The following is a 14,250-nucleotide window of genomic DNA, read 5'->3' as shown; positions in this document are numbered from 1 at the left end:
TATGTATATACCTGTGGTGTTGTTGCTATGAAGGCCTCCTGGAACCTTATGACATCGGGTGTTTATGATGTCATGATTTTCCATGGGTCTGGTGTGACTCTCACTCTGTGCCCCTTTTGACATGAAGGTTGCCGCTATCCTTCGTCAATAAATATTTGAAAAGTCTCAGTGTGTATGCCTCTTCAAAGTGGCGACAAGAATGGGATGCGAACCCACGCGAGATGGGCGAAGAAGAAGAATTGGACGAATTTGAAATGGCAGTTGCACAATATAACAAACATTTTACCAAAAGAAAGAATATTGTAGTACACAGATATAAATTCCTTACTAGATAACAATATCCCAATTAAAGTATTGATACTTTTATTACAGCACTGAAAGTTCTAGCTGCAAAGTGTGAATTTGAGAATTTTACTTCTCAACTTATTAGAGATCAATTAGTAGCTATATTTCACTTGAAAAAATCCAAAGAGAAATTGCTAACATGTAAAAAACCCTCATTAGACAAAGCTATTGATATAGCAGAAAGTATTGAATAATCTTTGGAAGATGCAAAACAATTAGAGGTATCATTGTCTAATGCAACAATCTCAGGGGCAGTTACCAGTGTGCAAAATAGTGATAACAGAAAACATTTGCATTATGAGAAAAAGCGAGAATGTTCTTCTGGCTTGAGAAACACTATTTCATTCAAACATAATTAAAAGACTACTTGTTATAGATGTGTCTCTTTGGCTCTTTGGCTCATGTTTCTTCTTTCAAGAACTGTCCTGCTGTAAATCAACAGTGTAGGAACTGTGGTAAAATGGGACATTTTTCAAGGGTTTGTAGAAGTGCAAAAAAAATTATATTCGTTGTGTACTTAATGAAAATACTGAGGATATCCAAGTAGAACATGGCAACAATTAATTTTTGTTAGTGGTTAAAAATTCAACAACATAATTGAACAAAGTTGTGATAGATCCTGACATTGATGTATCAATAGAAGGAGTATTGGTGAAACTTTTTTGTAGATACAGGAGCTTGTATTACTCTTGTGTCACAAGAAACATTTAATGAATTTTGGGATTCCAAATACCTGCTTTCTCCTGATGTTTCTACTGTTGCCTCAGAGGGGAGCAAAATTGATTTAATTGGGCGTTTTTGAGCTTCATTGTGTCTCGTTGATTAGACTATTCAAGGAAACGTTTATGTAGTTAAAAAGGGGATCAATGTCTTGGGACTAGTTCATCAAGCCAAATTTTACTTGATTATCAAACCTGGATGGGAAAAACCTGTTTCTACTGAAAAAAATAATTCTAATTGTGTTAAAACCACTACTGATCACATGTACTTTTGCAACAGAAATTCAAAAAGTTATTTAAAGAAAAGTTAGGAAATATAACTAACTCTACGCATACTATAAAATTGAAACAAGGTGCGGTTCCTGTAAAACATAAATTAAGAAATGTACCTTTAAGTGCAAGAACAGAGTCATCTAAATTATTGAGGGACATGTGTGAGCAAGGCATAATTGAGAAGATAGAAGCGACTTTGTGGTTGCCTCCCATTGTTCTTACAAAGAAGAAAACAGGAGATCTAAGAATGTGTGGGTCTAAGAAGCTTAAATGAGGCAATTTGGGTACACAATTTTCCTTTACCAAGATTAGATGACCTAATCACGAGAATTGGTTTGTCTAGCTGGTTTACCAAACTGGATTTAAGGTCTGTTTACCATCAAGTGGAATTGGATGTTCACTCTAGACATTTAATGGCTTTTGTAACTCCTTATGGTACTTTTCAGTTTTGCAGTTTACCTTTTGGTCTAGCCTCAGCTGCTGCTGTTTTTCAAAGATTGATCTCTGACATGTTTGATACCACTCCTAATAAGGGGTGTCACTTTAAGAAAGGATAAGTGTACATTCAAATCTAGAGAAATTGAGTATCTAGGACATGTTTTATCAAAACAGGGCATTAAGACCAGGTTTAGTAAAGAGCATCTTGGAAGCTCCTGCTCCAAAAACTAAAGATCAATTGTTGTCGTTTCTTGGGTTATGTGAGTTTTACACAAATTTTTTTAAGGACTTTGCAAAGACTGTTGAATGTTTCAGATCTGTACTTAAGAAAAAAGCACAATTTGTTTGGTCAGATTAGTGCAATACGACGTTTGAGCAAATCAAAAGAGAAATTGTCAAAGCTCCAACTTTACAGTCTTTTTCGGAGGAAAAGAGAACAGTTGTGACGGTGGATGCATGTGAATATGGTTTAGGTGCCGTATTTACACAGCTTTCAGATGAAGGAGGTGAGAGCATTATTGGGTTTGCTTCAAGGACTTTACGTCAGGTTGAACGTAAATATTCAATGATTGAAAAATAACTTTTGGCATGTGTGTGGAGTGTGAAAAAGTTTAAACAATATTTATGGGGTAGACATTTTGTTTTGAAAACTGATCATCGACCACTTGTGGAAATTCTATGGGGAAGAAAAATAAAACGTTCTACAGCTCGCATTGCAAGATTGTCGGCTAAGCTTTTAGAATTCAATTTTTCATTTGGGTACATTCCTGGTGGGAAAAACTGTAAAGCAGATCTATCTAGGTTACCCATTGAAGATAATGATGAACAAGAATGGGAAACAGAAATTGAAGAGTGTTTTGTAGTATGTATTGTAGAGGACGACAGGTTTTTGGATGAAAAAGAGTGGATTGATTCAGTACAAAAAGATAAATTGTTGTGTGAAATGATGCAGTTAGTAAACTCTGGTTGGCCCAAAGACAAGAACTTGTCATTTGAGTTGCAGTCATTTTGGAAAGTGTCTGATGAATTATCCATTGAAGAAGATACGTTAGTTAGGGGTAACACGTTTGTTCCTCCTGAATGTTTTAGAAGAGTTTTAATTGCTAAGGCTCATTCTGGTCATTTGGGTGCCATCATTTCCAAAAGGAAGTTAAGAACGGATTTTTGGTGGCCTAGAATGGACAAAGAAATTGATGAATATGTCAGAAGTTGCAGAAGATGCTGTATAAAGTGATAAAGTGTTAGTCACTGAGAGTGTTGCAGATTTGTTTGTTTCATCACCAGCTAGAGCTTGGCAAAAAATTGGTCTTGATTTTCTGGGCCCTTACCACATATTACCACCTAACATGAGATATTTTGTTGTCATTGTTGATCATCTGTCGAGATGGGTTGAGGTAGAACCTGTAAGGTTTCCAAACACTCAAAGTGTTATTTATTGTTTGAAAAAGATTTTCATCCTTGAAGGATTTCCAGAACAAATATTAACGTTTAATAGGGTCCAATTTGTTTCATCAGAAATGCTTCAGTTTTTAGGCAATTGTGACATAAAACATTTTAGAACACCACTTTATTATCCACAAAGCAACAGGATAGTGGAACAGTTCAATCGTGTACTAGTGGATCGTATCCAAGCTGCATACAGGAATAATATGTCTGTGGATCAAGCTGTAAACCTATTTGGTATTATCGCACCACACCACATGTGGCCACGGACAAACGTCCTTTCGAACTCATGAGTGGTAGAATAGCCTCATCTGAGTTATGTCCATTTTGGATGGTTAATATATTTCATGAAGGGAGTAATCTAAAAGAAATTTGGCAAGTCGCAAAAAATAATTCTGATAATATAGGTAAGAAAAATCAGAGTGGCATTCATGATGAACGTGGGAGATTATAGGTTGGGGATTGGGCGAGAGTAAAGAATCCTGTGTTAGTTAGAAAAGGCTTGTCAAAGTTCAAGAATTCTCAACAGATTTGTGAATTACATAGAAATGCTGTGAGGCTTTCTGATGGCAATTGGTGGAGCACTACTCGTATAGCATTGGATCCAAGTGCACAAGTTTAGTCTGATAACACTCTACAAGAAAAAAACTAGTAAATGTTCTATCAGAGCTTCAGAGGGAAATGAAAAATGCAAAAGTAGAAGAAGCAAAAGAGTATGTTATAAGCCAAAAAAATTCCAAGACACGGCAACCTTCATGTCAAAAGGGGCACAGAGAGTGAGAGTCACACCAGACCCATGGAACATCATGACATCATCACACCCAAAAAGGTTCCAGGAGGCCTTCATAGCAACATCACCACAATTCTCCCCTCCAAAATAAGACAATAAATTGAACAAAAAAATTTGCAAAAATGCATTGAACATAGCAATGAGCAACTTATACATTTCTCATGTCAATTGAAATATTTATACAATACCCTATGGCACGTACTAAAAGGTAATGCCAAATAACATTGCACAAGCTTACTTAGGACACAACATTGCCACAATTATTATAAAATATAAGCTCGTCCAAGTAACAAATAAACATGTACCTAATGAACTCAACCTCTAAAACTACCAACAAATTAACATTTAAAATAAAACTGACACTTTTTTCCTTCAAACGTATAAGGAATCACCTGCTCCACATTACAATACTCCCAACAGAAAAGTTGTGAAACATCCAAAAAGAACATACACATAAGTATAAAAATAGAAGTAGTTGCATAACTTCATATTTAAGTAACAAACATATAACCTTTGAACAATCGTATTTATTTATACTATTACACTACTTTTCGATACAATGGCATAACAGCCAAATACATAACATCCCGGAAAGGAAAGCAGTTACTGAGGGCCTAATTACGTCAAGCTGGCAGCCTCACCCTCCCGTTGTATTATGATGCTTCCGCAGGGCTAACCCGCGGAAACGTTGTATTATGACTTTTCTGCTAGTTAGCCTGGTGGAAACACTGAGGCGGAATTGGCAGGAGCTGAGGCTAATACCATTACACACCAGCACCACTGGAATGCGCACTGTCTGCATAGGGGACAGTGCACATTCTGAGGGTGCTGGCGGGGGGCCCTGCTTTGCCCACAACATGGTCGTAGGCAGTGCAGAGGCCCAACTGTGGCCCCCAGCTCTGGCTTTCCGCCAGCCTTTCCATGGTGGTGGAACCACCATGGAAAGGCTGTCGGAAAGTGGAGTTGTGATCAGCACAGTGGTGCTGTCATGGACACTGCCGTGGCTGACCACTTCTCTGACCGCCGCCAGCCAATCAGGATCCCTGATCCTGGCGGAGGTAGCGGTCTTCTGGTGGTCCGACCGCCAGGACCATAATCTGGCAGTCGAACCACCAGGAGTGTGGCGGTCTGACTGCCCCTTGGACCGCCAAACTCAGAATCTGGCCATAAGTCACATGGTTACACCTACAACCAAGAAAGTGCATTCTTAGAAAATGTGAATTGGAAATGTACCAACTAACGCATGCTGTGACAGGAACACTTCAGAAGATGATGTTGTAATTCATGTAAGAGAACAGAACCACCCTCCAAATGTGACACACATAGAAGTAAGGGAGGTATTGTAGCATATAAGAGAGGCAACCACTAGCTCCCAGGAATCCACAACTAAAATCCTAAACAATGTACTGCCTAAAGTCCCCGAGTACATCACAGGGCAACTACAACCTATAAAGAATTTAAAACATGCATGTGCATAAACTAAAAAGCCACCAGCAATACTCCACCTGTCCCTAGAAGCTACCAATACATAGAAATACTTGAACATTTAATCCATGACACATAATAAGGAATCTTTCTTTTTATATGACAATCTAAACAATGTGAAACAAGTCCCAATCTTTCCTACAATAAATAGCTTACTAATACTAAGCCATTGTCAAACCTGGATAATCGGTGGGATTTTCAAAATGTGTCCCATCCATTTGCAGTGAAAGGAAAGGGCAATGCCTTCCAGTCCACACTAGGCAGAAGCCAACCTACGCTCTATAAATTTATAGAAGCATTACGAAAGAAGCAAAGCTACCAACAACTGCAAATGGAGCAATCTTTTAACCATGTTGCATCTAAACATAGCAAACAAACTAAAATAATATACAGCATGGCACAATGTAGAGTAAACATCTTCATTAAAAGAAGTAAATTACTTGGAAATAACATCCAAAAGCATGCTATAAAATAAAGAGTAACCTACAAAAGTTTAAAACTGTCCAAGGGGACAAATATTTTTTTATATAAATAATAAACATATTTGATTTCATCCACCTAAACAACTAAAACTCCAATACAAGACTGTAATATTAATAAAATAATAAAAAAATATTGTTATGAAAAATTTAAACCTGACCAACCAAAAAGCTTGAAGAACAAACATAGCCCAGCTTGTAAAATAAGTACAACACATAAACCAAACATTTCTAAACAAGATTCACATAATATTTATACAACCAATACAATATAACATTTCCCACTCATAAAAATAAAATAAATATAACTTATTATTTAGGAGCTGCAGATCTTCTTCTGTATTCACATAGTCAAACGTAATACTCCACCAAAAACAAGAAAAATATTGTCTAAAAAGCCTAAAAAAATGCAAAAATAAAACCACTGCAATAGAAATCCCATGAAACAATGAAAAATATGTAGGAAACAAGAAAAGCCTGAAAAATTGTTTAAAAAAAGAAATACTCCTGGAAACTCGAAACAAAAAGAAATGAAAGCTAAAAATATTGGTGTTTTATAAACCAAAAGTGATTTCCTTAAAAAATAATGTAACTCCCAATGGCTACCAGACAGCATGGTTGACAAAATCCCGTAAAGTAAACAAGAAACCCATCCACAAAACACATAGCATTCCCAAAAATACATTTACACTACACTTAGGGCCTCATTACGATCCTGGTGATCTTCAGACCACCAGGGTCGCGTTGGCGGTCTGACTGCCGCCAAAGCCGTGGTCCACGGCTTTGGCAGCAGTCTGACCGTCACATTATGACAGTGGCAGTTGTGCCATGGTTGGACCCCGAGCACCGCTAATTTCCCTCCAGTGGTGGGCTGATATTGCTGGCAGTCCTAATCTGCCAGGGCAGTGTTCAATGCAGCCCCACCATGGAGATTACGACCCTCTCTGCCAGGTTTTACATGGCATTAAAAGCTGGTGGAGAAGGGGTGCAGGGGCCCCATGGCGGCCCCTGCACTTCCCATACACTTGGCATGGCCAGTGCAGGGCCCCCCATGGACAGCCCCATCATAAAGCTCAATGGGTGCTGTTGCACCCTACGCACCGCAACATTGCCTCCGGCTCAATTAGGAGCTGGTGTCAATGTTGTGTGCTGTTCTCCTTTGGACCAGCAGGTGGAAACACAGTTTCTCGTAATGGGGCCCGTGGGAAGGCGCCTGCACTGGTGGCAACCTGACTGTGGGAGTTTGATGGGAGGCCATTTCCGCCCCCCAAACTCGTAATGACCCCCTTAGTCATCATAAAATAGGTAACATAACACAATAACACATAAAATAACGAAAGATTACTAAAACAGTGTATGAAAACCCCAAACTACACACTATAAAAATACTATTAATACAACTAAATTTACAAATAACACTAACCTCTAGACCTCTCCTCACACCATCCTACTCTCAAAGCCCATAAAACAACTTTTAAAATGGACTTACCTTTTCTGACGAACATCAGCACTTTACCACGACCTGGATCCCAGAAAATAGACTAAAATGACACAAACAAACTTTAAAATAGAAGGTAGTGGTAAAAAATGTTAAAAAATATTAAACACGTAAAGCATGTTAAAGAATATTATAAAAACATTTCAAAAAATTGTAAACTATAATTTAAATAATAGTATAAAATGTACACACTTATTTAATATATACAAAAAAGTTATGTTAAAATGATTCTAACAGCATGTTTATAAAATAATTTAGAAAAAGTTAAAACATGTTAAACACAGGGAAAAAAGAGGAAAATGTACTAAATGCAATACAATTTAATTTCTATTTTAATTTTTTATGTAATAATAAAAATGTATGAAAAATGTTTTAATTATGTATGTTTATTTTTAACTTGAAATGCATATGTATAAAAATGGAAATAAAATGGATTTTCAAAACATAAATGCATTTATAAATGCGGTACATGTCTTTATTATATAAATTATGTAATTAATATTTATTACAAATGTACAACTATGTTTCAATGATATTGCTAATCACTAAAAATACTAATTAAATAACACAAACTATGTCTGCTACATACGAATACATTTAAAACAAAGGATTGCACACTAAAAATATAAAATAAATAATCACACTCCAACGTTAACTATTTTAACAAAGTATTTGCCACTACTTACTATTCCCACTCCAATCTGTACCAATTTGTGGAAGGTGTTGGACACTAAAGGGATAACACTTATGATTCCTACTCCAACTTATAGCAATTTGGGGAAAATGTCTGATAGGATAGGGGTGACATTTACTATTTCCACTCCAATCTATATGAATTTGTGGAAGGTGTTGGACACTAAATGGATGACATTTGCTATTCCCACTCTAATCTGTACCAATTTGGGGTAGATTTTGGACACTAAACGGTGACATTTAATATTCCCACTCCAATATATACCAATTTTGGGAAGGAGTTCAACACTAAAAGGGGGCCATTTATGATCCCCACTCCAACATAGACCAACAGGGAAAATTGCTGGACACTAAAAGGGTGACATTCACTATTCCCACTCCAATCTAACACAATTTAGAAAAACAGTTGGACACTAAGGGGATGAGCTTTAGTATTCCTACTCCAACATATACCAATTTGTGGAAGGTGTTGGATAGTGAAGGAGTGACATGTACTATTTCCACTCCAAACTATTCCAATTTGAGGAAAATATTTGATACTAAAGGGGTGACATTTACTATTCCCACTCTAATCTATGCAAATGTGTGAAAGAAGTTAGATACTAAAGGGATGACATTTACTATTCCTACTCTCTACACCAATTTGGGGAAAGGGTTGAACACTAAAGGAGTGACATTTACTATTTCCACTCCAATCTATACCACTTGTGGAACGTGTTGCACATTAAAGAGGTGACATTTACTATTCCCACTGTAATACAGTTAACAATTTGGGGTAAGTGATGGATACTAAAAAGGTGACATTTACTATCCCCACTCCAATCTATACCAGTTTGGGGAAGGTGTTAGACACCAAAGGGGTGACATTTGCTATTCCCACTCCAATCTATTCCAACTTGGGAAAAGAGTTGGATACTAAAAGGGTGACATTTACTATTCACACTCCAATCTAGACAAATTTGGGGAAAGTGTTGGACACTAAAGGCATGACATTTGCCATTACCTCTCCAGCCTATATGAATTTGCGGAAGGTGTTGGGCACTAAATGGAAGACATTTGCCATTCTAGTCCAATCTACATAAATTTGGGGAAAGTGTTTGACACTAAGGGTGTGACGATTGTCAAGTACAATTGGCAGAAATAATGACCAAGAAGCCTGTGAAACCTAGGTCTGAAATTATCCTGTTGACAAAGTATGCAGTACTTACATCAGTTTAACATGTGGAGGGATGGCATGGGACTGAACTGTTTATGGTTGCAGACTTGGAAAAAAATTCTGCAATAACTGCAGGATGCTGTCCTTGTTCAATGTGTGTAACTGGATCACCTCCTCCTCCCTCAGATCAATGAAGCTGATCCTTGTGTGACACACCCTCTCACTCTTCTTTCCCTGTATGTGGCATTGACGCAGAAGATGATTCACTCTTAAAAAAATGACCTCCATGGGTGGAAAGTTTTAGGGAATGATTGCTATCTGCCACTTTGTTTTATAGTGATTCAGTTGCTTGACTTTCTGTGTATGTTTTTTGCATTCTGGCACAATTCCAGCATTGCAATACACTGAGTAAAGCTGCATGACAAAGCGGGTGTTTTGTAAATACAACTGTGCTAGCTTTGAGTTAGGTTTTAGTTAGGAACACCTACCTTACATATATTAAAATCTGTGATATGTAAGCCAATGCAACGCAGAATGTGAATCACAGAGGATGAGAAAATAACCCAAATCACCCCACTGCATTAGTTAGTAAATAGAATTTATGCCCTTGCATTGACTTTTGCTGACTTGCACAAGGCACGGGCGATGCAAGAGCTTAGTAAATCTGGACCTTTGTGTCATTATGTCCTTTGGTACTTGCAGAAATGAAAATTGATCTTAAAATAGTGGTAAATAAGACTTGTTTGTGGTCAGTGAGAAGTGCTTTTGATTATCTTTTATCTGTAAATACTGAAATAATTTCACTGCCGGTGGCTTTATTTTGTCTATGCTGTAAGTGAATGATTTTATAAAATGTATTTTAACATTATTTCAAAGTTGTTTTCAACTAAATTAATTTTATTGAATGTTATTTTAAAGTTTAATATAATTTTTTATATGGTCAAAATGTCTAAAATTAATATTAGTAGCAATGCACACAATCGATCACACCCAATGAGATACACTTTAAAGATGTAAGTGTGAAAAAAGTCATACTACCTCATATGGTATGGGATTGTGAGATAACAGGACAATTCTAGCATAAGACCAATGAACTAGAAGAGAAATAAACAGGTAAAACGGACTAGTGGAATCAAAGAAGTGTCTTTTAGGACTCGCATTAACTTGCCATTCTCAGGGATGGAGGAGACCCTAAACCCTAACACATGTCATCATAACTGATACCGGGGTAACACTGGTGGTGAAGTCCATTGTATTACAGTTAGGCTAGTTCAACCCATAAGCATACAATGCTTTGGGTCATTGTACAGACACAGACTCAATAGCCTACACAACACCAAACACTGCTCATCTGTATGTATGTGGGTTTGGCAAGCTGTGGAACCTGTATCACCTGTATAGTACTGGATGGTTATTATCTCTGTACAGACACATTTCTGATGGCCTCTAGAGTTTCACATTATGCTTACCGAAGGACCAGGTGCACAGAGACAAACCTGAGGCAATTGTATAATTAAGGAAACAATGACTGATAGGGATGAAGTAGGATTCACATAGAATGATTTGTTTGAGGAGAAGGACTTTGACCTACCTAACAGAGGTTCTGCATTGGCGACTGGTGTGGTGTTTACAGGAAAAAGGTTCTTACCTTATCTAGAAAAGAAACATGAGGTGGAGAGAAGATTAGGAGCGGTATTGAATAGTGTTTAAAGGAAGGTTACTGGTTGTTCCAAAGTTGAGAATGGAGAAAGGAGGGTGTATCTCAACAGCCCTTCCTTTCTCTTCTGAAGACTGGTATAGCAAATTCTTTTTAGAAGGAACTGATTTGGGGGGTGTAAGAGACTGGTCATGGAGGTAGGTAGAATCATCCTGATACCCCTTCCTTTTTTCTGAAGACAGAATAATTGTTGAAGGTTAACTCATATGTTTATTGGCAAAAACATGAATGAATAATTCTTATTCTGGGATGCTGTCAGCTTCATTCTTGTGTTAATGAAGTAAACAAGAAGAAATCTATTGGTTTCAGACTTTCTTACATGCGGATAACCACACCATCCTTGTGCCTGAGCACAGGATAGTAATGCCATGAATCAGTAAAAAGGTTCAGTAATGGGTGAAGCTCTTCCCAAATAGCATGATTAAGACATGAGTTGGAAGCAAACATAATTTAGATGGAAACAGAGTAGGATAGAGTGAAGTGTTGTGTTAGACATTGATAAAATCAGTCCAGCACAATGTTGGGCATATGGTCTCCAAAATGTGCACAGACCAGTGCCCATATTTTGGGATGGACTTGTTTATTTCCCTGGAACTCTGAGCTGTAATTTTACTGATTGTTGTTATATCAACCCAAGTACCATGGGATTGGATTTCATCTACTACATACCCTGCATTTGAGGAAAAAATATCTATTTGCAATTTGTAAAGGGTCTTACTTAGATTTTTGAAGCCAAATACACACTTTAGGAGAAGCACTAAATTGAAGCACTAGAGTTATTAAGTAAACATTTTCCTCAGTGGTTCTGGGTCCTTAGTAGAATTTTAAGGGACATCACTAAATAGTCCTTCGGAGTAAATAATGCCTTATTGCAACAGGTAAGCATACCAAAGGCCCTGTCAGCTGTCACAAGGTTTTAAATATGAATTTATTAAAAAAACAAGATACCGTCTAATGACTTTTTGTTAATGTGGCCTGTACCTCTACCTGGAAATTGTATTTATAATGCAAGGAACTTACTTAAAAGAGAGAAGATTAACCATAGGGGAGGAGAGGCTGAAATACAAGGCAGAGCGAATGCACACACATACTGTAAACACTGATATCAGACCATTTATTCAAAATAAAGAAATAAAATAGGATTTTGCTAAAAAAAAAAGGAAAGGAGAAAAAGAATGGTAAAGAAAAAGGAAAGAAAGCTCCCCACAGTAAAATCTAAAGTACATGCATATGGACAAGGCTACTTTGGCACTTTTAATTTTGAAGAGTGATGTGTAATAAACAGACCATCTTTACTTAGACCATTAATTCCAGATATCTCTATGATTTCTACGAACATAGACCTAGAAAAATTATTGATAGTGTCCAGATGTAGTACCAAGCTGATATGATGTTCAATGCAGCAGCAAGAAACAGCTGATATGATGCTCCATACAGCAGCAAAAAGCAGACCATCTTTACTCAGACCGTTAATACCAGAGATCTTTATGATTTCTACGAATATAGACCAACAAAAACTATTGATAGTGTTCAGATGTAGTGCCAAGCTGATATGATGTTCAATACAGCTTTTGAAAGACGCGTCAAGAATCTACCAGAAAAGTAAAACTGTACACTCAGATTCCTGCATTTGGAGTAGAATTGTTCATGTTTCATGGTTCAAGAGTGGCCCCTTATCTTATGTTCTATGGACATCTTATCCATGGACTCATGAAGGTGTAAAGGGAAAAGTAACTTTCTTGTACAAGCCCAGAGACCATTTGTACTTCAATGCACATGACCCCACGGCCCAAAAAACTGCAGATTGCACAGGTGTTCATGTCAGGTTTCAAGGAGGTGTGAATGAAGTTATACTTCTAAAGTACACACAAGCCGGAAGCTGGAACCCAAGGGCATGTTTTTAACCAAACGTGGTGCATTCAATGCCTTTTTGAAAACAAGATGGTTGATGATTAGAAGATTACTGGAGGAAGAGAGATCCATTGCTTGGGGGCCAGTACTGAGAAGGAGCGGCCGCCGAAGTGAGAGGTCCGTTGTAGGGAACAGTCATCCGTCAGATCTAAAGGAATTAGGAGGACGGTAGGGCATCAGGCATCTCTAAGAAAAGAAAGGCCTGCAAAATGAAAACAAGCGTGAATCAGGCACAGAGTTTTAAACATGATTCAAGTAGATATAGGAAGCTGATGAAAGCAAACTCTGTGTCAGGACCGGAGGCTCTGATTATGCTTCTCTTTCTATGCTTTAAGATTTTTAGCAGCAAATTAGAAAGAACTTCTTTAACAAACTACATATTCCATTAATCCAAATATAACACATGATCAACCATAGAGACCAGTCCTATAAAACCTTCATGACGTAAAACCACTTCCTCTTTCTTTGCTTGTCCGCAGCCAGTTAAGTAATTTTTACCTTAAGCACGATATTATATTGAATTATTCATTCCCTTTTATTGCGATTGCGCTCATGCGCCCATGTTTATTTTGACTATATTAATTTTGTGACTGCATCAGGTGCGACTTGCCACCTCCTGTTTATGTGGAGCAGCAGTTTGTTGCCTTGGGATTTCCATTGTTGAGGATGCGCCTCGGTGTACGCGCGAGCCGACAAGCATTCTATTTCTGGTGCCTGCTTTCCGACTCGCACATGTATGTTTAACGGAGCACGATCCTCGAGGCTTTATCCCTGGTGCCTCCAGCCCTTCTGAGAAAGGGTTTTTAATTACAGCCACATTCAGTTTGGGTTTTTCCTTCTTCTTTCAAGACCCCAGTGCTCCCGATGAACGCCCTGACAGACTGAGCTCTGTCAGGGTTGTAAAATATTCAGAGGCTCTGCCCAGAGCTTTATTCAGGTCCTCCCTCCACACTCAAACTTATCTTCGACCTGATTTTGGGGTTTTGATATATTTGTTACACTCCCCCTTGATTCCCTTTGGGGCCCCCATACCCAGTTGGTGACCTTGTTCTCTGGGTCAGATTGGTCAACATTTTACCCTTATTTACATTCCACTCATGTATGAGGAATACCAGGAGTGGGATGAGAGCTATTATTATGTCGAAGTACAAACAAGCTCATTTGAACAGAAGCTTGTGCATGTGCTGGACGCGGGAGTGCGCCAGACTGTTAATGAAGCCTTAGCCAAGGCTCCATTGAAACATTACCTTTATTGGTTTACTCAGCAGCAGGGATGGCTTCCCCCCTGTGGGGGCACGATTGA

The sequence above is a fragment of the Pleurodeles waltl genome, chromosome 4_1 (genome assembly GCF_031143425.1).
Source record: "Pleurodeles waltl isolate 20211129_DDA chromosome 4_1, aPleWal1.hap1.20221129, whole genome shotgun sequence".
In the NCBI taxonomy this organism is placed as follows: domain Eukaryota; kingdom Metazoa; phylum Chordata; class Amphibia; order Caudata; family Salamandridae; genus Pleurodeles; species Pleurodeles waltl.
This window is presented reverse-complemented; position numbering follows the sequence as displayed.